The 1,037-nt window shown below is 32.7% G+C and overlaps 1 protein-coding gene across 2 annotated transcripts in view; it reads right to left on the bottom strand.

Moving 5' to 3' along the window:
• LOC106874273 (myosin regulatory light chain LC-2, mantle muscle) overlaps positions 1 to 802 on the bottom strand; it is a 25,951-nt gene extending 25,149 nt beyond the window's left edge. The window contains exon 1 of one of the 2 annotated variants that reach the window (XM_014921939.2): positions 646 to 802. The gene's annotated coding sequence lies outside the window, so the exon portion shown is untranslated. The remainder of the gene's footprint in view (positions 1 to 645) is intronic. The other variant, XM_014921940.2, reaches the window with a different exon arrangement.
• Positions 803 to 1,037: the final 235 nt, after the last annotated feature.

Genomic DNA, 1,037 nt, shown 5'->3' with positions numbered 1-1,037 from the left:
TATATATATATATATATATATATATATATATATATGATGTTTATAATGTAGTAAAATGCATTACTTTTCCATGTCACTTTGTCACTTTATGCATACATACATACATACGTACATACATACATACATACATACATACTTATGTATAAATGTATATAGATATGGTGTGTGTGTTTATATGTACGCTTGTATGTTTGCAAGTATATATATGTACAAACATACACATATACATATATCTATTTCTGTGTGCGTGTATATATATATATATATATGTATTATATATATTATATACATATATATTATACATACATACATACATACACACACACACACACACACACACACACACACACACACACACACACACACACATATATATATATATATATATAATATAATATTATATTATATTATATTATATTATATTATATTATGTTATATGTATATATGCATATATTGAAAGTTAAGAGGAAGATATTAAGATTTATTTAAAAAATAAAGCTAAGAGAAACTAAGAAAAAATTATACTAAAATGAAATAAATCAAGAACAGAAAAAGAAACAAGAATAAAAGACTTGAAGAATGAAAGAATGAAATACTTGTTGCTCGGTGTTCGTTAGTGTTAACGTAAATTATTGTTGTTCTTACCTTAGGTTGAATGTACAACGAAGAGAAGGAGAATAAAAAGTTCCAAAGTCTGGAATAAAGCTACAGACAACCAGCAAATCTGACGACTAGCAAGTCAACTCAACTTCTAGAGAGCTGGGTGTCGGGTAGGAGAGTCATTTATTCAGCAGACCACGCCCACCGTGACGTCATCGCCCTCACCACCATATCAGGAAAGGTGGAATGGGCAAAAGAACCGTTTCCCTACCCACCTACCTACCTACCCATCATCTCACCTTCCTACCTACCTATCTACTTAGCTACCCGACAGAAGTACCTGCCTATCTACTACTCTACTACCCGTATGTTCGTACCTGCAGCCATCCCGTAGCAGAACTGTTCAACACCGACCAGTACCTGGGGTTGGGGGGGGG

This window comes from Octopus bimaculoides, chromosome 18, assembly GCF_001194135.2.
Source record: "Octopus bimaculoides isolate UCB-OBI-ISO-001 chromosome 18, ASM119413v2, whole genome shotgun sequence".
In the NCBI taxonomy this organism is placed as follows: Eukaryota; Metazoa; Mollusca; class Cephalopoda; order Octopoda; family Octopodidae; genus Octopus; species Octopus bimaculoides.
The sequence above is the reverse complement of the archived record's forward strand: the minus strand, read 5'-3'. Positions and strand labels throughout refer to the sequence as shown.